The sequence below is a fragment of the Talpa occidentalis genome, unplaced genomic scaffold (assembly GCF_014898055.3).
Source record: "Talpa occidentalis isolate TD23 unplaced genomic scaffold, MPIMG_talOcc4v2.1 talOcc4.2, whole genome shotgun sequence".
Taxonomy (NCBI): domain Eukaryota; kingdom Metazoa; phylum Chordata; class Mammalia; order Eulipotyphla; family Talpidae; genus Talpa; species Talpa occidentalis.
Window position 1 is genome coordinate 42,348,225 of NW_023602073.1, and position 22,795 is coordinate 42,371,019.

Genomic DNA, 22,795 nt, shown 5'->3' on the forward strand with positions numbered 1-22,795 from the left:
GTGACATCAGTGAGGAGAGCAGGTGCAGGTGACTTTCCAGGGCGCTGTGCTGAGAAGGGCACTTCATGTTTCTGATTTTTCCCTCAACCCCATCACCCCAGTCAACCAAACTCAACTTGAGGGCCTTCTACAACACACCTCAGAGCAGTGCTCCCCTGAATGTCAAGACCATCAAAACCAAGGAGAGTCTGAGAGACTGACTCAGTCAGAGGAGTCTCAGGAGATACGACTGGGACTTAGGTTTACATCAGGATGGGAGCCTGGAGAAGTCAAAAGAAACACTAATGACACCCAAGTCAAGTATGGGGATTATTCATAACATGTGACTATTGCTCCATTAGCTGTACAGATAAGATAGAGATATTGTTGTTAACAGAGAAAGGGATGTGGGATACATAGGAATCCTGTACCAATATTTACATAAATTATTTTATATTATTTAAAAAATATTTATTCATTTACACAAGAACCGGGGTACAGGCCTGATGCATGGGAGGGTGAGAGGATTCACCAGAGACAGAGTGGGGGAGCAGAATAGGCAGACTGACTGAAATACACTGCTGAGGGGAGCAGCGGGCGAGAGAGAGAGGTCTGCCTCGCCATGTGGGACTCTCGCCTGCCAGCCGCGATCCAGTCGGCGCTGCAGAGGCTGCGGGCAGCTCACAGCAAATTATTTTAAAATAAAATCATTAAAATGTAGCCCTCAGAAAGGAACAGGCTGTGGAAGAGAAAATTACCTGCTTTGCATTTCCACGTGTGGTCATGCAGGGGCTGCAGAGAGAGGCTGTGGGGACAGAAGATGGCGCCTCAGACACGGGCAGCTCCAGAGCCTCCTCTCCTCTCCTCCACTCCTACCACCCCAGCCTGGTGCCAGGGCTGCTCACAGGGCATCTCACCCGCTCCCCCAGGGATGCTCAGCCCCAGTTCACCCTCTCAGCCTGAGTCACACACACCCAGCCTCTCCCCTGGCTGCCAGACTAGGACAGCGCCGCAGCGCCCCGTGTGGCCACAGGGCTGAGGACAGAGGGCGAGAACCCTGTGATCTCCAGTTCTCAGGGTCTCCCAGAAGGACAGGCTGTGCACATGAGGTGGAGCCCCACACAGCTTCAGGTCCTGTGTCTGACCCGTTTCCTAACACACGCTGACGTCATGGTGCCTGTCAACTAATCACCACAGACTTTTCATTCAGGCAGGAGCAGATCCCCAGGCTGTAACTGCTGGATCTAAAGACCAGGGTGGGTCCCACAAAACATACCAGGTGCTTCAGTCTCCTGGGATGAGACCCTGACCCCAGAGTCCCTGTCCCTTGTTCCTGCTGCTGACTCCAGGGATGGAGGCTCCTTCTCCAGGGAATCAACACTAATCCCTCCATCCCTAGGATGGGCTGGAAAATGGTCAGGGGAGAGACCCCCAGGGTCATTCATGGGCTGGCAAGAGGGGAGGCTCCTGGAGGAGTGAGGAGACGGAGGAAATAGGGGCTTTAGGGGAGGGAGGCCAACAGGAGTTGGGGGGAGGAGGAGCCAAAGCGGGGGCAGGGAAGGATCAGCTTAGTGGGCCCCTGGGTGGAGGGATGGTCTGTGTGGGGAGAGGACCAGGGACTCTGGCTGGGCCGGGGAAGTCTCTGTTGTCAGTTGGGCTGTAACTACACAGAGGTCGCTCAGCTGGGAAACTGTCCTTAAGTGTAAAGCCTTCTCTATGCAGAGACATAAGGTATAATTCAAACACACAGGGAAGAAAGGGAAAGAAGATAAAGGGGGTAATTTAGGGTTCCCCCTTCCAGAGCAAAGTGCCCTTATATTGGGGTGACAGAATCAAGGACCCCAGAGAGGGGGAGCACAATGTCTCCTTTGCCTAGAGGGGGCAGCCCTGGGCCCTGACCCGGGATTCCAGAGACTATCCCCGCGCTGGGACCTCACAGCCCAGTCCAAGTCCATTCTCAGCTCACAGCCCTCAGGCCCTGGACACCCGGCGGTGGCCCAGGCCTTGGACTCCATGTTCTAGAGCACAGAAAACAGGAAGTAGGAGGAGCCTGGAGTCTGAGGAGGCTGCAAGGAGATCAGCCAGGAGAAGGGGCCATGACTGCTGACTCACTTCTCCCTAAAAGGGAATGTGTCTCCCCATCCTCCATGGGCCAGGTGTCCCAAGCATGCCAAGGGGGGCCCCTCCTGCCCAGGTGAGACCACTCACCCATTGTAGCCTGGAGGGTGGTCCCTTCCCCCCTCTCCATACCTGGGAGCTGAAACCTGGTGTGCTCTCTCTTCATCCCCTTCCTGAGCCAAAGAGATGCCCTCTGGATCCCTCAGGCCTCACACCCTGTGCTCTTGCTCTGAAGTTAAAGTCCTGGTGATCCTGGACCAAATCAACTTTTTTTTTTTTTTTTTTTTTTTTATAGAGGCATGCTTTATTTATTTGTTTGCTGGTTTTGTTTTTTTTGTTTATACATGCACTGGGTACAGTCAGAAGTGCGGGAGGGTGAGAGAATTCACCAGAGCCAGAGCGGGGAGCAGAGCAGGCAGAAGGACCGAAGTACACTGCTGAGGGGAGCAGCGGGCGGCAGGAGAGGTCTGCGTGCCATGTGGGACCCTCCTCCGGTGGCTGGGGAGCAGCCGGGGATCGAACCGGCGCCGCAGAGGCCGCGGGCAGCTTCGCAACCCAGCGCCAACCGCTGCGCCACCAGGAGGCCCCAAATCAACTTTTTGATTTTCAGTATTGACATAGGGATTAAGGGTAAGGGGAGAAGTTCCCAGAGCCCCATAGGTGGCAGCTGCACCAGGCCTTCCAGCTGGGCAGAACCATCGGAATCTGGACATAAGACTGGGGCCAGAAGGACTTTAATGCCTAACAAACCTACTACCTGGCCAGGGCGCCCTCCCAAATGCAAGAATCTGCAAAGGCTGGTGGTCTGTCTTAGACTGACTCCTTGCACTTAAATATTTTTTTTAAATATTTATTTTCTTACACTCTTACACTGTTAATTTCTTTTAAAGATTTATTTTTTTACACAAGAACTGGGGTGAGGCCAGGGACGCAGGAGGGTGACAGAATTCACCAGAGACAGATCAGGGAGCAGAACAGGCAGACCACATTGAAAACACTGCTGAGGGAGCAGTTGACGAGGCAGGAGAGGTCTGCTGCTCCATGTGGATATCTCCCTGGCTGGCTGGGAATTGAACCCTCTCTGCAGAGGCTGCGGACAGCTTCACAGTGCTGTGCTCAACCTACTGTGCCACCAGAGAGGCCCAGACCTTTAATTTTTGTACAGTATTTGATTCTGCTCTGAAGTGTAGTCCCCATAGTTTTCCCACCACTTGTGATCTATCATCACAGTCTCTTGTGCTCTTGCTTTCCCTGTTTTTTTTTTTTTAAAGATTTATTTATTTATGCATACAAGAACTGGGGTACAAGCCAGAAGTGTGCGGGGTGAGAGGATTCACCAGAGACAGAGCGTGGAACAGAACAGGCAGACTGACTGAAATACATTGCTGAAGGGGGAGCAGTGGGCCAGCAGGTGAGGTCTGCTGGGCCATGTGGGTAGCCCCCTGGCTGGCTGGGGATCGAACTCGTGCTGCAGTGGCTGCAACAGCTTCATAGGTTGCGTCTTTACCCCTTGTGCCACCAGGAGGGCCCTTGCTTCTTCTGTTTTGACCCCCCCCCCTTACCCTTTCCCAGCTGAATACCTTAAATCATGGTCAGCTTGCAAGTTCTCTGTTTCCTGACCCTTTGTTCGACTTCTCTGTATTCCACATATAAGTGAAACCAAATGATATTTATCTTTTTAAAAAAATTTTTTTAAAGATTTATTTATTCATTTACACAAGACAGCCAGATGTGCGGGAGGGTGATAGAATGCACCAGAGACAGAGCAGGGAACAGAACAGACAGATGGACTGAAAGCACTGCTGAGGGGAGCAGCAGGCGAGACAGGAGAAGTCTGCTCCCCATGTGGGACCCTCGCCAGCTGGCCGGGATCTAATCGGCAGTGCAGAGGCTGCGGACAGCCCCACAGCTCAACTGCCTGTGCCACCAGGGGAGACCCGATATTTATCTTTTTCCTCCTGACTTATTTTGCTTAGCATAATCCCTTCTATCTCTATCCAAGTTGCCACAAATGGGCATGACTTTTATCTTTTTTTTTAAGATTTATTTATTTGTTTGTTTGTTTGTTTGTTTGTTTGTTTGTTTATGTAGGCACTGGGTACAGTCAGAAGCGCGGGAGGGTGAGAGAATTCACCAGAGACTGAGCGGGGAGCAGAGCAGGCAGACTGACGAAGTACACTGCTGAGGGGAGCAGCAGGAGGCAGGAGAGGTCTGCACACCATGTGGGACCCTCCCCCAGCGGCCGGGGAGCAGCCGGGGATAGAATCAGTGCTGCAGAGGCTGTGGGTAGCTTCGCAACCCAGCGCTCAACTGCTGCCACAGGGAGCCCAGTTTTATCTTTTTTTATTGTTGAGTAGTAATACATTCCATTGTATAAATACACCACAACTTTTTGATCCATTCGTCTGTTTAGGGGCATTAGGTAATTTTCATTAACTTAGCTATTGTTTCCTTCGAATTTGTGTTTTTGTGTCTTTTGGGTAGATTTCTAGGAGTGGAATTGCTGGGTCATATGGTAGATCCATTTTTAATGGCTTGAGGAACTTCCACACAGCTTTCCATAGTGGTTGGTCCAGTTTATATACCCACCAGCAGTGTAAGAAGTTACCTTTTTCTCTACATCCTCATCAGCATTTGGTGTTTTCCAGTTTTTGTTTTTTGTTTTAATATAGGCCTTTCCCACAGGTGTGAAGTGGTTTTGATTTGCATTTCCCTGATTATAAGTGATGTTGGACATTTTTTCTTATGCCTGTTGGTCATTTGCATTTCTTCTTTGGAGAAGTGTCTTTTTAGCTCTTCTGCTCATTTTTGAATGGGTTGTTTGCTTTTTTTTTTTGTGGGTTGTGTAATCTCCCTGTAGATATTTTATATCAGTCCCTTAAAAATTGTAGGATGTGCAAATATTTACTCCCATTAATAGGGTGTCTCTTCATTTTAGTTACTGTCTCTTTTGCTGTACAGAAACTTTTTTGATGTAGTCCAGGCTATTTCTCTTCTCCTTTGTTTCCTTGCTTCTGGAGACAAGACCTCAAAGATGTTTCTGAAGTTTATGTCACAGAGTGTTTTGTCAATGTTTCTTCTATATAGTTTTATGTTTTCAGGTCTTACATTCAAGTCTCATCCATTTTGAGTTGATTTGTTTGTATGTGTGGTGTGGTATTTCATTCTTTTGTATGTGGCAGTCCAGTTTCAGTCCAGTTTTCACAGCACCATTTATTGAAGAGACTTTCCCTATTCCAGTGTATATTCTTTGTCCCTTTGTCATAGATTAGTGTGGTTTTATATCTGGACTTTCAATTTGATTCCATTGGTCTCTGTATCTGTTTTTTTTTTCAATGCTATTTCTTATTATGACGTTTTGTAGTATAGTTTTAAGTCTGGGAATGTAATGCCTCTATTTTCTTCCCTTCTAGTCAGGAGAGCTTTTGCTATTCGGGTTTTTGTTTTTTTTTTTGTGGTTCCATAGGAATTTCATTAATATTTGTTCCATTTCTTTGAAAAATGCCATTGAGATTTTTTTTTTTCCAGTTTCAATATACAGTTTATTATAGTATATACTGGACCATTATAGGGTTCTGGAGATTTCTGCCTCCACAATACACAGCACAATTACAGGCATTCGGTCTCTTCATTGAATATCTACTTTCCCATAGGTTCTTTCTTTTTTTTTTTTTTTAAATAATAAATTTTATTTTTATATTCCCCATAAAATTGCAACCCCCCCATTCTGACCCCCATCCCTCCCCTCCCGCCACCCACCCCGCAAAAGTGTCTCTGGTTCATAGTTTTTTGTTGATTTTGATTTTCACTTTCTTATAGTTATTCATTTTCCTGGACCCTTATTTAAGTTTTCTAGATTCCTGCTATGAGTGAGACCATCCGGTATTTTTCTTTTCTTTTTGGCTTAATTCGCTGAGCATGATCCCTTCCAGCACCATCCATGTTGCTGCAAATTGCATGTGTTTATCTTTTTTGAATGCTGAGTAATATTCCATGGTATATATGTACCACATCTTCTTGATCCAGTCATCTATTTTTGGGCATTTGGGTTGTTTCCAAAGCTTAGCTATTGTAAACAGTGCTGCTATAAACATAGGGGTGCAGGTGCCCTTTGGAATTAATGTTTCTGTGTCCTTTGGGTAAATACCTAGGAGTGGAATTGCTGGATCATATGGGAGCTCTATGTTTAGTAGGTCCAGAAATCTCCACACAGCTCTCCATAGTGGTTGGACCAGTTTGCACTCCCACCAACAGTGCAGAAGAGTTCCTTTTTCTCCACACCCTCGCCAACATTTGTTGTTGCTAGTTTTTTTAATATGTGCCATTCTCACTGGTGTAAGATGGTATCTCATGGTAGTTTTGATTTGCATTTCCCTGATTGCAAGTGATGTTGAACATTTTTTCATATGCCTGTTGGCCATTTGCCTTTCCTCTTCAGAGAAGTTTCTTTTTAGCTCTTCTGCCCATTTTTGGACTGGATTATTTTCTTTGTTGTTGTAGAGTCTCATCAGCTCTTTGCAGATTTTTGTGATCAGTCCTTTATCATTAGTGTTGGGTGCAAAAATGTTCTCCCAGTTGGTGGGGTTTCTCTTTGTTTTTGTTATTGTCTCTTTTGCTGTGCAGAAGCTCTTTAATTTGATGTAGTCCCAGCTGTTTATCTTCGCCTTCACTATCACTGCTTTGGGTGATGTGTCTGTAAAGATGTCTTTGATGTGCAAATCACATAGTGTTTTGCCTATATTTCCTTCTATGTATTTTATGGTTTCAGGTCTTATGTCTAGTTCTTTAATCCATTTTGAGTTGATTTTTGTGTATGGTGTGAGGTAGTGGTCAAGCTTCATTCTTTTGCATGTAGCGACCCAGTTTTCCCAGCACCATTTATTGAACAAACTTTCTTTGCTCCAATGCATAGTCTTTGCTCCTTTGTCAAAGATTAGTTGACCATAAATCTGTGGGTTTATTTCTGGATTTTCTATTCGATTCCGTTGGTCTGTATCTCTGTTCTTGTTCCAATACCATGCAGTTTTGATGATTATGGCTTTGTAGTATAGTTTAAAATCTGGGAGTGTGATGCCTCCATTCCCTTCTTTTTTTTTCAGGAGAGCTTTGGCTATTCGGGGTTTTTTTGTGATTCCATATGAATTTCATCAATAACTGTTCTATTTCTTTGAAGAATGACATTGAAATTTTGATTGGAATAGCATTGAATCTGTAGATTGTTTTTGGTAGGATGGCCATTTTAATAATGTTTTTCTTCCAATCCATGAGCAGGGGATATCTTTCCATTTCTTTGTGTCTTCTTCTATTTCTTTTAACAGTGTTTTATAGTTTGCTTTGTATAGGTCCTTTACCTCTTGTGTTAGATTTATTCCCAAATATTTGATTTTTTTTTTGTTTCAATAATAAAAGGGATGGTTTTTTTTTTTATTTCTTCTTCTTCAGATTTATTGTTAGTGTATAGGAAGGCTACTGACTTTTGCGTGTTGATTTTGTATCCTGCCACTTTACTGAACTGATTGATGAGTTGAATTAGTTTTTCTGTGGAGTTTTTGGGGTTCTCTATGTATATTATCATGTCATCTGCAAATAGTGATAGTTTGACTTCTTCTTTTCCTATTTGGATTCCTTGTATGTCTTTCTCTTGTCTTATTGCTCTGGCTAGGACTTCCAGTATTATATTGAAAAGCAGTGGTGAGAGTGGACATCCTTGTCTTGTTCCAGATCTTAATGGAATTGCTTTCAGCTTTTCACCATTGAGAATGATACTGGCTGTTGGCTTGTCATAGATGGCCTTTATGATGTTGAGGTATGTTCTTTGTATCCCAAGAATTTCAGGGGCTTTTATCATGAATGAGTGTTGCACTTTGTCGAAAGCTTTCTCAGCATCTATTGATACTATCATATGGTTTTTATATTTCTTTTTGTTGATGTGTTGGATAACGTTGATTGATTTTCGGATGTTAAACTATCCTTGTGTCCCTGGAATGAATCCTACTTGGTCGTGGTGAATTATCTTATAGATACATTGTTGGATTCTGATAGCTAAAATTTTATTGAGGATTTTTGCATCAGTGTTCATTAGGGAGATTGGCCTGTAGTTTTCCTTTTTTGTGTTGTCCTTATTCGGTTTTGGTATTATGTGTAATGTTGGCTTCATAGAACGTGTTTCGTATTGTCCCTTCCTTCTCAATTTTTTGGAAGAGTTTGTGAAGGATAGGCACTAATTCGTCTCTGAATGTTTGGTAGAATCATTAGTAAATCCATCAGATCCTGGGCTTTTGTTTTTGGGGAGGTTTTTGATTACCATTTCAATTTCGCTGCTTGTAATTGGTCTGTTTAGGTGTTCTATTTCTTTTTTATCTGGCTTTGGGTGATTGTAGAGTTGTAGGAATTTGTCCATCTCCTCTAGATTGTTGAACTTGTTTCCATATAACTGTTCATAGTAGTTACTGATTATTCTTTTGATTTCTGCTGTGTCCATTGTGATTTCTCCTCTTTAATTTATGATCCTGTTTATTTGTGCTTTCTCCCTTTTTTCCTTTGTGAGCCTGGCGAGGGGTTTGTCTATTTTATTGATTTTTTCAAAGAACCAGCTCTTGGTTTCATTGATCTTTTGGATTGTTTTATAGTTTCAATTTCATTTATTTCTGCTTTGGTTTTTATTATTTCTTTTCTTCTACTGGTTTTGGGGTTTTTTTGTTGTTCTTTTTCTAGATCTTGAGCTTCGAGATTAGGTTGTTTCTTTGAGTTCTTTCTTATTTTTTGATGTGAGCTTCTATTGCTATATATTTTCCTCTTATTACTGCTTTTGCTGCATCCCATACATTTAGGATATTGGTGTCCTCCTTGTCATTCTATTCAAAGAATTTTTTAATTTCTTCTTTGATCTCCTCGTTAGTCTAGTGGTCTTCCAGTAGTGTGGTTTTAATCTCCATGAGGTAGGAGAGTTCCTTGCCTTCTTTTTATGGTTTATTTCTAGTTTGATGCCTTCATGGTCAGAAAAGATGGTTGGTATGATTTCAATCTTGGTGTATCTGTTGATGTTTGTCTTGTGCCCCAGTATGTGATCGATCCTGGAGAATGATCCGTGTGCGCTTGAGAAAAATGTGTACTCCGTTTTTTTGGGGTTTAGTGTTCTATAGATGTCTGTTAAGCCCAAATGCTCTAGGTCCTTATTTAGAGCTTTAGTTTCTTTACTTATTTTTTGTCTTGTTGATCTATCCATTGTTGATAGTGGTGTGTTGAAGTCTCCCACTACGTATGTGTTTTCTCTGATGTCTGTTTTCAGAGATGACAATAGTTGTCTGATATATTTTGTGCTCCTTCGTTTGGTGAGTATATGTTAATGAGTGTTATTTCTTCTTGAAGTATTGTCCCCTTGATCATAATGTAGTGACCATTGGGGTCTCTTTTTATTTTTTGAGTTTGAAGTCTGTTTTATCTGTTCCTGCTTTCTTTTTTGGTCCATTTGCTTGTAGGATTGTTTTCCATCCTTTAACTTTGAGCCTATTTTATCTTTTGTAGCTAAATGTGTTTCCTGGAGACAGCAAAAGGTTGGGTTTTGTTTCTTAATCCAGCCTGCAACTCTGTGTCTTTTTATTGGAGAGTTTAGTCCATTTACATTTAGAGTTAGTATTGATATGTTAGCATCTGTATTTGCCATTGTGTTTGTCTTTCCTTTGATTTTATTTATTTATTCTTTTAATAACTTTCTTTGGCCTTCTTTTGTTGTTATTTGTCCCTCTGAGGTTCTGGCTTTAGGACTCCTTGTAGTATTTTTTGGAGTGGGGGTTTAGTCGTAATAAAATTCCAGAGTTTCTGTTTTTCTGGGAAGGTCCATATTCTTTCTTCAAAGAGGAAGGAGAGCTTTGCGGATAGAGTATTCTTGGTTGGCATCTGTTTTCTTGGAGTCTGTTGACTATGTCCCTCCACTCTCTCCTTGCCCGTAGTGTTTCTTCAGAGAAGTCTGATGTCAGTCTGATTGGTTTCCCTTTGAATGTTATCTGTTTCTTCCCTCTTGTTAGTTTCATTTTTTTTTCCTTGTCTTGGATTCTTGGGAGCTTTACTATTATGTGTCTTGCTGTATTTTTCCTTTCATCGTGGAAGTTTGGTGTTCTTGCTTCTTGTATATCAATTTTCAGCTCCTTCTTCGCGTTTGGGAAGTTCTCTTCAATTATATCCATGAATATTTTCTCTGTTCCTACATCTCTCTCCTCTCCTCCTGGGATTCCTATAACTCTTATATTTCCTTTCCTCATGGAGTCAGATAGTTCCCGAAGTCTTTCTTTGGTCTTTTTCCTTCGTACTTCTCTTTCCTTTTCTGTTTTGGTTCTTTTATTTCTGTGTCTTCAAGAGTACTTATTCGTTCTTCCATTTCATCTATTCTGCTTTCATTGCTTTTCCCAGAGTTCTTTAGCGTCTCCATTAATTCTTTGATCTCCTGCATTTCTTTTACTTCCCTCTTTAGGGACTCAATTTCATTCTTCTGGTCATTAATTATTTTCCCTTTATCATTGTTTTCCTTTATGACTTCTGTCAGTTTTTTAATCACAGCAATTTTAAATTCTCTATCTGGAAGGCTCAGAAGTTGTTCCAAGTTACTGTCGTTGCAATCTGGTAGATGGTTTTCTTTTTGCAGTGTGCTTTTTTCCTGAGGAGTTGCTGGGTTGCATGTGGTTTTTCTACTCCCTACTGCCTGTTTTCTAATTTGCCGTATTCCTTGTGGCACTGTGTTTCTGGTACTGGCCGGCATCTTGGGCGACCTTCCCAGCTCACCACTGGCTCCTCTGGGGAAATTCTGCTGGGTTCACACAGTCTCCAGCAAGAAAGTTCCCTGCTGCAAAATGCCGGTGCAGGGGACGCGCTCCCCTGCAGGCCTGGTCTGCCCCAGGGGTGGGTGCTGCTCCCCTCTGGGCTGGAACTGCAGGCTAGAAGGCGCCTGGCATGGGCAAGCCTCCCAGCTTACCTCTGGCTCCTCGGTGAGCCTTCTTAGGCTTGGTTTTTTATCTATTAACCTTGAAGGCTACCGTCTAGCTGAAACCTGTAGGAGCCAGTAGTCCATGGGAATAGAATACTCTGATTGTCTCTGCTTTACACATGATAATGCATTTTTTCTGATTACTACAAATGAATAAATAAAGACCTGCTGAGTCTGTCGGCAGAAGATACTTGCACCTCATCCAGTGTCAGTGTCTCCTCACTGCCTCATCCCCTTCCCCTCAGCCCCTTACGCCACACCTAGGCCGTCTTTTCCTTTCAAGGACTTCTGACCCGACATTTTGCCAAAGCTGGTCTGCGGCATCCACTCACAGTGACATCAGTGCCCCCTCTGCTCTCCCAAGTGCTCCTCTCTCCTCCCCCAACAACCCTCTTGCACACCACAGCACACAAGTGTATTTCTCCTTTCAGAAAAGAGTATCCTGGGTTTATGGGTCTTATTTTTCATGGAATTGTGAATGTAACTGTAGCTACTTTACCAACCCCTGGATGGATTAGAGTGGCACTGGAATTACTGCACTTAGGGCAGGGCTAGCAGCAGAAGCTGCATAGAAAACAATTTCCAACAGGAACTTATCTAAGAGAAGAAATTATTTAATCCTCCCCTCCTCTAATACCAGAATTCGGTTCTTTAAAAAAAAGGTGTGGAAATAGCAGAAAGAATAATTGAGAAAACAGTCCTAAAATGAAGCCAAAAGCTGGACAAGTCTGGAAATGCATCTCTAACACCACAGACCCCTGTGTGCAGGGGCTGCCCCAGGTCTGGGGGACGATGAGATTTCTCGTGTTGCTGTCAGTGACAGGGAAACCCAGAGGACATGAGGCCTGTTCTCTCAACATGGAAAAGAACAGGCACAAAACAATAAAAACCAAAGAAATAAAATATAGACACTCAGAGTATGAGGACTAAGAGCCAAATCATGGCCTGAGCCTAGGCTGACCTGGCAACATGCACTCTTCACCCACATGCTGGGGACAGGACAGGCTGATGTTGTGATGTCTCAGTCCCTGTGATCACAGGCCCTGCTGGACAGGTGCTCCTGAAGGACAAGGACAAAGGAGCAGAGAGATGACCCCTGAAGTGTGACCATGTCAAAGCCCACGATGAACTGAGCACCGACTGGACACAGGCCCCGTCCCCCTCAGCTCCTCACAGCCTCTCCTGCCCCCACCTGCACAGACTCAGCACAGCAAACACATGATTCTGGATGAATACTCTCAAATACCATGAATCTTTTTTATTAACCCATCAAACTCATATGACAAGATGAGAAAAAATAATTTCAGACCTACATTATTATTGCAAGAGTGTATTCCCTACTGGAGCATCCTTTTATAAAGAACCTACATATGACAGCCTAGGCCACTTCTGCTCCAACAGTGAAGTCATCAGGTCAGTGTGGGGAGGGTCCTCGTGGGCAGGGCTGTATTATCCAATATTATTCCTGTATTACCTGTATTATCCCTATATTATCCAATAAGAAAATAGAAATACTCACATGCCCTTTGCAGCAGAGAAAACAGTGGATCTTGAAGTCACAAAGTGGAAACAGGAAGAAATCCTGCATCGCTCAGTCCCCATAACACAGCTGAGAATAATAATTTAAAAATTCAAAGAATCATGTAAGTGTCCACATTCTCCATAGTCCACTGCATCCTCAGAATGTCCCCTCACAACTTCCCCAGCACCTGGCCCCATTCTCTCTGCCCCAGTCCCTCCCACCACAGGCCTCCAGGGTCTCACCTTTAGGGGCTGAGAGACACATCAGGGCCCTGGGAACTGTTGCCACCTGGGGGAGAACAAAACAGAACCTGATCAGAGCCACAGAGATGAGACCACAGGAGGGACTGATGAGGTGACTCCACCATGGGTTCCACCTGCACTGTCCCCAGGGGCTCAGGGACAAAACCCCTGATCCTCACTTACCTGCAGCCTGAGTGTAGCTTCCTTCTTGTTTTCCTGTGGGAAGAAACATCAAGTGAGACCAGGGAGGAGTCAGCTCATGAAGTCCTAAAGGAATCTCCTAGTCCTGGATGAAAGGGAAGTTTCCAGAATTGTGACTGAAGACCCGGGCAAGGCCAGGAAATATGAAGAAAGGACTTGAAGGGGTTTGGGAGCAACAATCCTCTGGAGTCTGTCCTCAGCAGGGACCTTCCCCTCTGACATCTCTAAGAATAGGGTACCCACCACTAGTTATCAAGGTAAACAATTTGGGATTCATATTCATAAGTGCTTTAAAAAAGAGGGTTAGCAATCAGCTCCAGACTACATGTGTATGGATGGTACTTCCCATTAACCAGGCAGGCAAGTTCTCCCTGGGGCTTGAAAAGCCCCCAATGGACAAGATCCCCCAGTGCCTTCCCTACCTGAGTGCTTCTTCCTCCACATCACAGCTGCAGCCACCGCAGCTCCAGTGAGCACAGCTCCAAGGAGAACCAGGCCAGCAATGGTGCCCACCGTGGGGATGGTGGGCTGAGGAGGTGGCACTGGAAGGGAAAGAAAGGTAAGACCCTGAGCCCCAGACCTCATCCTGACCCTCTGAAGGGCTCCAGAAGGGCTCCTGATGGCCCTGAGAATAGCCTCTGTGCCCACATCCTCCTCCTTACCCCATCTCAGGACTTGGGGCTCCAGCAGTCCTCATGCTGCACGTGGCACGTGTATCTCTGTTTCTCTCCAGAAGGCACCACCACAGCCGCCCACTTCTGGAAGTTTCCATCCCCCTCATGCCTGGTCTCCATAAGCTCCGTGTCCTGGGTCAGGTCCTTCCCATCTCGCTGCCAGGTCAGGGTGATGTCCGCAGGGTAGAAGCCCAGGGCCCAGCACCTCAGGGTGACCTCATGCTCAGAGGTGGGCTGGTGGACATGTGTGTTGGGGGGATCTGAAGGGAAGAATCAGAAAATTCACACTTTGGGTTTTCTCCATGCACAATGTGACCATCCTCAGAATGGACAACTTTTTTGGAAAAGGAAGTGCAAAACCCTGATACCAGTTTTGTCCGGGGTATGTAGGATAATTGCAGATTCTTTTGAAGGTTTTAGAATCACGGTGAGAACTCTTGTTGGGAGAATGTAGGTCTCTGAGGAGGAGACACAGACTTTAGCTCCTGATGTGGGGGGGAAGGTGAATGAGTGGAAAATCAGGAGTCAGATCCAAAATTGCTCTCAGACCAAAAGCAAGACCTTGAGAGGGACCCTGATGGTTGCTCCGTCAAAACCATCCAGTGAAGGGTGATTTCAGGGATGGTCTCCCCTGCCTACCATCTCAGGAGAAACTGGGTTTCTTAACTGTCCCTCTGGAAGAGCAGGGCCCTCTGGGCGAGTCTTTTTAACACAGAACTTGAAGCCCAGGGGGCCTCCTCCCTCTTCTGACCAGAAAGGGGCTGTTCTGACCATTAGACCATTTTCCCTGGGTAGCGCCAGCCTGGGGAGACCTGAAGAAGTCGAGGGCCCTTCTTCCCTGCACGGTGGGGCACCCCCTTCCCGAGCTCCAGGAATCTGACGAGCTGCTCCTGACACGAGCCCTCCAGGTAGTTCGGGTCCTGCTCGCCTCGCCCGCAGCCTCCCGCCCCTGCTGGGGGGTCTGAGCCGCCCTGTCAGCCCAGATCAGGGCGAGGTAACGAGCCCATCGTAGGCGAGCTGAGTGGACCAGTCAAGGAGTCGCAGATCAGGCCCCTCTTGGCGGCCGCACATCCTCCGGAGAGGGTGATACCTGAGCCTGCCCCGCGTCAGCCCGCGGTCACCCCGCCCGCGCCCCACCTCCTGTACTGAATAAACCTAAACTGAAAATGAACCCAGGGGAAAGCCCCGCAGGCTCTTCCGGATCCAGGGTCCTGGGGGGTCCACCAGTCTTGGGGGACGCTCAGATCCAGAGACTGGGGGCGACCCTGCCCGTCCGTGGGGTGGGGTGGTGACCTGGCCCGGCCCGTCAGCTCACCGTCCCGGCTCTGGTTGCAGTAGCCGCGCGGGTGTCCAGTTGCGCTCGGCACCAGGTGTGCTGCTCTGCTGGGTCTCCCTGTGCTCAGCCCGCTGCTCCTGCCCCTCCCGCCCCGCCCAGGGCGCCCGAGGCTCCATCCTCAGGAGCTCCGCGTCGCTGTCGAACCACACGAACTGCGTGTCGTCCACGCAGCCCACGAGGTAGAAGCGGGTCTCCCCGGGGCCGGGCCAGGGCATCTCGTGTAGGAAAGTCTCAGGGAGTGGGGGCCTGGGGGCGGGAGGGAGACCCAGAATGACCATCCTTCCCACGTGGTCCCGGGTCCCGGGATATGGGGGGAGGGAGGAGAAGGGTCGAGGCTCCCAGAGGCAAAAGGAGGCAGGAGGCTGGGAGGGACTGAAAGGGGCCAGAACAGGAAGGGGTCGAGGGAGAATATAAGGATGTGGGTAGGCGCCTTTCCGGGGGTCCCCTGGTTCTCCCCAGTGCAGCGGCCTTTCCCCTCCAGAACCCACACTCAACCGCCCAGGTTTCTGTCCAGGCCACGGTCCCCAGAGCAGCAGCAGGAGGATTCGTGGCTTCATCCGCAGCCTCGGGATCTGGGGAGACTCAGTCCTGGTGGTGCAGTGGAGACTTTGGAGTCCCGGAGAGGCTTCTCAGGAAACCCTCCAGGCAAAGGGGAACGAGCACTGGGCATGAATCACCAATGTCCAGGTAGTAGAACACCGCACAGGTGGTCAAAAGTGTAACTGTGGGGAAATGGGGAAACCCCAAGAGTAACTAACTTCTCCCCAGACAACCCCTGGAACTGAGACCCTAAGATTCATACCCGGGTGCCTGGGACTCTTCCTGCCCTCCTCTCCTGCACCGAGACCTTTGTCACACCGTGTCCCTGAGGCCAGGCCAGGGCCTGGGTCAGCGATTCTCAAACACTTTCATTTCAGGATCTCTGTAGTCTCACAGATTAGCCAGGACTCCAAGTATGATTTTATTTATGTGGGTGACAGCTCTCAATATTTACCATGTTAGGAATAAAACCATTTCAAAAATATTATTAAATTAAGATTAATATCAACAGCCTATTGCATGTTAACACAGAGTGCTTTTATGAAAAATAGCTGTGAAAATAATCAGGACAGTAAAAAGAGTGCATCTCTCACATTTTATATTTTTGCAAGTGTCTTTCTTGTCTGTCTCATTATAAAACTTTGGATTCTTTTAAGTTCTATTTATGAATCTACTGTTTTGGTTTAAGTCTATTAAAAATATATAACCTCATACAAATATGTTGGAGCCGTGTTGTTATGGCAATTTCCTAGAGAAGTGGAGAGATTTACTTGTCACACCGGCAGGCTCAGTAGGATCGCTCCCCAAAAGGCTGAGCCCCCAAGAGTAAAAATGGCAGCATTTTATACAGTTTGTATGAGGAAACTTGCTGTCCCATCTATCATAGCATAACATTCTGTATTGTTTGGGAAGGGGTCAGGGTCCCCATGGCTGCCCCTGTGAACAAGCAGTGTGGCACACCCAGCAACTCCTCCGCTCCAGCAAGGCGCAGAATGTAAGGAGCAGACTCCCCCAAGCAGCAGACTTGGGAAACTTCCTGCTTCATTTCCCTGCTTTTGAACCCTTACTTTATGCTAGGGAATATAGTAAGGATTCATAGAAAGCATTAGGAAAGGAGCACGTGTTCTCATATTGTCCAGCTAACATTTGGAGCTTAGCAGCCTCCAAATGGGACTAGATAAACCATGTGGGCAGATGAAGAAGACGCGGTCCAAGGGCGAGCGTCACAAGAACGGAGACCAGCAGGCCCAGGAGGGCATGAGCCCAAGCACCAGTAGCTGATGCTTCCCACCAAGGGGGTTCTCCCTGTTCTTTTCTCGAGCCCAGTCTATCCTGGAGTTGGCTGATAGATCACGGACAACACCTGACTTGTTGACATAGAACAACAGTCTTCATTTAGACCTAGGCAAAGGCCACCATGGGTGGCCGTGAGCAGGTCTAGCCCCCTACAGTTCTGAAGAACAACAGCTGCTACAGAGTCCATTTGATCCTGGGGGTTATTTAAAGACTGGGCTACATTACTTAGGTGTCAGTCGACTTGTTGGGAGAGGACCGTGAAGTTGCTTTGGGCCACCCCGAGGCCTGCTGCCCCCAAGCCTATCCCAGAAGAAACACCGAGGGCCACAGCAGTGGGATAGCCAAGGGAATATGTCTTGTGATGGTCAAGCCAGTATAGGAGAGTTGGGTGGCTTGGTCACCTGAAAAGAGGTTGAAGTCAGGGATGAGCAAGGTGAGGACACCTCTGTGCCCTCACATCAGATGGAATTAGACATCTATAGGTGCCAGTAGAGCAAACAGAAAGGTTCCATTGGGAGCACATAGAGAAGAATCAGAGACCTTGGAAATGTGCAACATACATTAGGATGCTGGCCGGGACCCAAAACACAGGAGGCTTGTGCCCAGATTTTAGGGCAGGGCAGGCAATAAGCTAATACAACGAGAATGGCCAAACCAAAGAGGAAACAGGAAAAACAATCAACTCTGGGGCTCAGTCCAACAGTTTATGAACATCCACCTGATGTTCCTCAAGCTTCTGCCATGAGTTGACCAACCAGCTTGCGGGTTGTGGTTGGAGCAGGGCTGTGGCAGGCTCAAGGTGTCCGGTCAGGGTCCCTCCACAGGGTCAGCCTGAGTTGGTTTGTAGGGTCCAGGCAGGCCATCGACTTCTTCAGTGTCTTTGGGCAGGCTGGCTCAACTCGGGAGTGGTTGGACTAACACCTGGAGTAGATGCAGATCAGGACAAGTAAATATTTGTAGCTTCTGCAGGGCTTGATTTTTATGAAGTCACCTATAGGTCTTTAAAAGGGAAGGAGCCCATGTGCTGTATCCCTTGCAGGGGGCGTAGCCTTTGAGTAGTGTTACGTTGCGCACAAATCTGGCACCTGAAGAAGCAAACTGGTAGGAGCCATCACTCTTCTGGTGTTTCCTCCTTTATTTTTGATGGAAGCCGTCTTTCTTCTCCTACTAGCTCGCCATTAGCTGCCGCCCGCAGAGCCAAAGCCTGAGCACTGGGGGCTCCAGGCCACGGTAACAGCAGCTGATGTCTCAGCTGAGCCACCATGGGGGCCTGAGGCGGGCACTGTGGAGGAGCTGACGGAGTTGGGGATGGCAGCACTGGGCAAGGAGGAGATGGGGTGGCACCTGCGGCAGGAGGAGGCGGTGCACCTGGCTACTCTGGTGCAGCGAGGCCACCTCATCTAGGAGGTGAGTCAGCAGTTGCAAGTCTGCTTAGGTGAGATGCACCAACTCAAGCAATTTAACTGGCACCTGCAGGCTGAGAAACGCGTGCTGCGGCCTCTGCTGCTTTTTGGTCGTGGGCATCACACTGTGTGTCGGGGGCAGCTCTCAGGGACCCCAGTATGCCAGGCAGTATGCAAGGGCCTGGGCGATTAGTGGCAGAATCTGGCCGAGCTGGAGGGCTGCCAGGAGGAGGAGTTCTGCCTAGCGTTGGGTGAGCAGTGGGGGACCCCCACTGCTGGCACCCAAGTTTGTCTTGCCCTGTGTGGGCTCCATGACTTGGACTAAGGATGCAGTTTTCTTTGCACTGACACCCACCTGAATTGCTCCCCAAATGCCAGGATTTTGGTGACCTTGTAGATGTGGACACCGCCTCAGCCCAGGGGCTGCTGGCTTTGGAGAGTCCTGTCCTGCTGGTCTGCTGCCAGCCTGGCTTTCAGGTTGGCCAGCCGGCTAATGAATAATCATCACTTTAACCAGGCTCCAGACTTTCTCTAGCAGAGGAAGGATTTCCTTGTTGATGTCCCTGGCAGTGAATGACTGCTACTTTGGCTGGATACAAGGCTGCTTCTAGCAACTGGGGAATTTTAGCTCTTTCCCCCCTGCATCTAAAATGTGCCATGCATGTGGATGGTGGCAAACACATAGACAGAATCTGTAACTTACAGCTCTTTTGCCAACCGAAATGTGCGGATGAGGGCCCAGAGTTCTGCAGTGAGGGCTATTCAAAATGAGAGGATTTTTTTTTAAACCCAAGGCAGCCTTGTCAAGCTTAATTGAGTCTTTTGTTGTGTCCAGGGACTCTCCTATTGGGGGCAAAAAGAGGCTGACTCATGAATGTGATGCAGAAACAAAAGACATGGTGGTGGCAGGTGGATAGTGCAAGATAGTGTCTGGCCTCTCTCTGCTTTTTGACTGGCAGGAGTGGAGTATTCCAGGGAGACCAGCACTCTATTAAAGTGTTTCTGGGTGCCAGGCTTAGCCTCCCAAAAGATCAGGCACTGTTGTAGCAAAACAGGGACCATACCGGGCTCAAGGTTGATGTGAAATGGAGCATGGCTAAGGGCCAGACTGGGCAGAGATTTTTCAGCCCAGACACCAGGGCACTACAGCTTAAGCCAATCCAGATTGAGTTTAGTCCAGTCCTGGACAAAAGCTTTCATTTTCACTCTCTAGGGAGGGTGACCAATAAGATGAGGGTGTCCAAGTCTAGGAATGAAAGTGAGAGGCAGGGCTGATCCATTGGGGCTGAACTGATTTGAGCCCTGAGTTTGATTAGAACAATTTGTTTCAATAGAGGAACTGGGTGTTATGGCAGGCACCCTCATGAACAATCTGATGGCCTCCAAGTTATGTTCTTTTTTCTTTTTTTGAGTCCCTCCCATTGTGTTCAATGCCATGACAAAAGGGGAGGGGGCAATACTCACGTTCTTACCTGGCTGTACCCCTCTTGGGGTCTTAAGATGTGTCTTGGCTTCTGGCAAGCCCATATAACCCCTGGGCTGGTGCCTTAAAAAGGTATAAAAAGCATATAGGCCTTATGACCTCGTCACGGGACTGCAGGCCAAGACCACTCACATCCTGCACTGAAGTCATGGGACTGCTACGTACACTCACACACACAAACAGAAGCTGTGCATTCCACCCATCAGGAAACTATCTGGCTCCACAAGGGGGCACGAGAGGTGATCAGGTTCTTCTTCTGTCCGTTGGGATGGGCCTGAAACTGGAACCAGGCCCATGAGGGCTGTGAGAGGTGATCAATCTCTCCTTCCATCTCTTGGGACTGACTGAACTAGAACCAGGCAACCCCCTCCCCAAAGGGGTGTGAGAGGTGATCAGGCTCTCCTGTCCATTGGGATGGGCTAGAACCTAGGCCCCAGGGCCTTACCTTATCCAGAAGTCCTGATGGGGTCTATCTATCCACCTCTCTCTGTGAGTTGGGGTAAGGTGTGAAGGGGGTGTCCTAGCTCTGCTCACCTCAGGAAGGAGGACCCAACAAAAAGCAGGTGGCACCACCTTGTTCACTCAAGGGTGAATCTCTGGGCAGGGCCCCAACACTAGATTGGTGGCCAAAGTGACCAGCTCTGCTGGATTCCTGGTCAGGGAACCAAAAATGCTAGGGCAGTTTCCCAGAGAAATCTGATGGCACTCAGAGAGGCGGAGAGAGAGATTTAATTGTCACACTGGCGGGCTCAGTAGGATTGCTCCCAAAAGGCTGAGCACCCAAGAGTAAAAATGGCAAGGTCTTCTACAGAGAAAAATTGCTATCCCTTCCACCATAGCATAAGCATTCTTTATTGTTCGGGAAGGGGGTCAAGGTAGCCACGGCTACCACCAAAGACAAGCAGTGCAGCACATCCAGCAAATTCTCCACTCCAGCAAGCAGCAGAATCAGAGCAGCAGACTCCCTCAAGCAACAGGCTTGGGAAAGCAGCAGAATCTAAGCAGCAGACTTGGGAAACTTCCTGCTTCAATAAATGAGGGAAAACAAAGAGTTCCTGAGGCCAAAAATGGCCATTTATCTCACCTGAAGCAGTGTCCAGGGTTGTAAAGTCCTAAACACAAACACCCCCAAGATGGCATCTTCCCGCCACTGCAGACCCGGAACTCGTGGCAGCCAGACTACAGGCCAGGTTCCAACTCATAAAGACAGCAGAAGACACAATAGGAGATGCTCACCAGAGCTACTGAGATGCCCCAGCGCAGCACCAGACAAGCAACACTCAAAAGAGCAGCTGCAGTGGTTGAACAACCAGACAAAATAACCCAAATTCTTGAAGCTCAGCTAGGTGTCCAGCCCTAGGTATTCGCCTTCCCTGCCAGGCTTTAACAGCAGCAAAACCAGGAGCAGTTTCATTTGCCTGGCTTCCTGCAAAGCCTCTGAACTTTTCCTTTCTGAGGCTGGCTGCTGGAAGCCTCTGCATGTCCTTCAGAGGCCCACAACAACCTTCTGGAAGATTAGCGCAGTGGGTGCAATAATCACTGACCCCCAAATCACTGAAAACCCAAAACCACTAAAATCCCAAACACTGAAGGCTCAAACGCTCAATCCCGAACACTAAACGCTAGTGTTATATTTCTTATGTTTCTATCAGAATCTCCGCCTCCACGGATACTTTGTTCACATGTTCCCTGGGGCTCTCTATCCTCATCAGCACAGGCCTCCAGGGGCCTTCTCCTGTAACAGACTTTGGCTTCAGCCACTGGTTACACTGGTACCATTGCTGGCTGGGGGGTGGGGGAGGCAAACCCTGTGGTGGGGTCAGAGCCCTGTGATGAGGCTGGAGAGGGGACATGGATGGGTGAGCTTCCCACATTTTCCCTCCACTCTCTTAAGGGCTCAGCTCACTTTCCCCACACACATTTAACTGCAGTCTGACCTTTCACCTAAGGGATAGAATATCACACGTGAGGCTGGGGAAAAATTATCATGAGATCTAGAGGAACCCTGCAGGGGGCCTTGATGCCCCAGCCAGATAAGACACTGACAAGCAGCTAAGAAAAAGGGCTTTACACTGTGGCGCTGAAGATTCCTTGTGCCTCACACCGTGGGGCTGAAGATCTAACATCCCTTCATTTTTTGTTCTTGTTCATAAAAGGAGAACAATTTATCGGAAAGTACATTAGGCAATAAATTATACATATAAGCATACTGTAAGTAAATGCCATGGAAAATTATCTGTTTAGAAATTAGTTATTAAACAATTTGGCCCACTTGACAATGGGAGACAATTTATTGTACATATTGTATATACATCCAGCACAACTATTATAGTAAGTCCTTCTTTTGCTTTTTTAGAAGTTTCCTTCTTTTAAAAGAAGTTTCTTAGGATAGTTTTTAAATGAAGTTAAATGTATTAAGGAGTTTCTAGGGGGCCTCCCCGGTGGTGCAGCGGTTGAGCGCTGGGTTGTGAAGCTGCCCACAGCCTCTGCAGCGCCGGTTCGATCCCCAGCTGCTCCCCGCCACCGGAGGAGGGTCCCACATGGCGCGCAGACCTCTCCTGCCGCCCGCTGCTCCCCTTAGCAGTGTACTTCAGTCCTTCTGCCTGTTCTACCCCCTGCTCTGGCTCTGGTGAATTCTCTCACCCTCCCGCGCTTCTGACTGTACCCAGTACTTGTATAAATAAATTAAAAATAAATAAATAAATCTTTAAAAAAAAAACACGAAGTTTCTAGGAAGAAAAAGTTCTGATAGCTGAGAAGCAGCTGGTCTCTGGCTGAAGACCATATGAATAGAAGAGTCTTTGGATGCTTAGGCTTTAGCTGATAGGGATGTACTGGCGGCAAGCCACTGTCTTAGGTAATTGTCTAGCTGAAATAATAAGTTTTAGTGTAAGGCTAAGTTTTTTATCTATTAACCTTGAAGGCTACCGTCTAGCTGAGACCCGTAGGAGCCAGTAGTCCATGGGAATAGAATACTCTGATTGTTTCTGCTTTACACATGATGATGTAATTTTTCTGCTTATT

General features: G+C 47.3%; 1 pseudogene; it reads right to left on the minus strand.

Moving 5' to 3' along the window:
* Positions 1 to 12,822: 12,822 nt before the first annotated feature.
* Positions 12,823 to 15,264, minus strand: LOC119251264 (patr class I histocompatibility antigen, A-2 alpha chain-like; annotated as a pseudogene).
* Between the last annotated feature and the right edge of the window lie 7,531 nt (positions 15,265 to 22,795).